General features: G+C 30.1%; 1 pseudogene; it reads left to right on the top strand.

The window, feature by feature from the left end:
* The window catches only part of LOC107655819 (SH3 domain-binding glutamic acid-rich-like protein), a 32,912-nt pseudogene that overhangs the window by 11,881 nt on the left and 20,749 nt on the right, over positions 1-282 (top strand).

Here is a 282-nt window from a genome sequence, read left to right as displayed (position 1 = left end):
AAGATATTTTACATAAAAGATGTTTACATATAGTCCACAAGACAAAAAAAAAAAAGCAGAAATGATAAAAATAACCCCCTTCAAAAGTTTGCATTTTGCATTAAGAGCCTTTCAAAAACGTTTTGAATTTGAAGATGAAGGTAAATTGTACTTAATTTGTCTTCCGGGAAACATGCAAGTATCTTCTGTTGCTTCCGAAGGGCAGTACTAAATGGACAAAAATAATATTTCAACAAAATAAGAAAAATTTGGACATCTTCATCCTGTTTAAAAGTTTTCCCC

This window comes from Sinocyclocheilus anshuiensis, unplaced genomic scaffold, assembly GCF_001515605.1.
Source record: "Sinocyclocheilus anshuiensis isolate Anshui unplaced genomic scaffold, SAMN03320099.WGS_v1.1 scaffold1421, whole genome shotgun sequence".
In the NCBI taxonomy this organism is placed as follows: Eukaryota; Metazoa; Chordata; class Actinopteri; order Cypriniformes; family Cyprinidae; genus Sinocyclocheilus; species Sinocyclocheilus anshuiensis.
The sequence above is the reverse complement of the archived record's forward strand: the minus strand, read 5'-3'. Positions and strand labels throughout refer to the sequence as shown.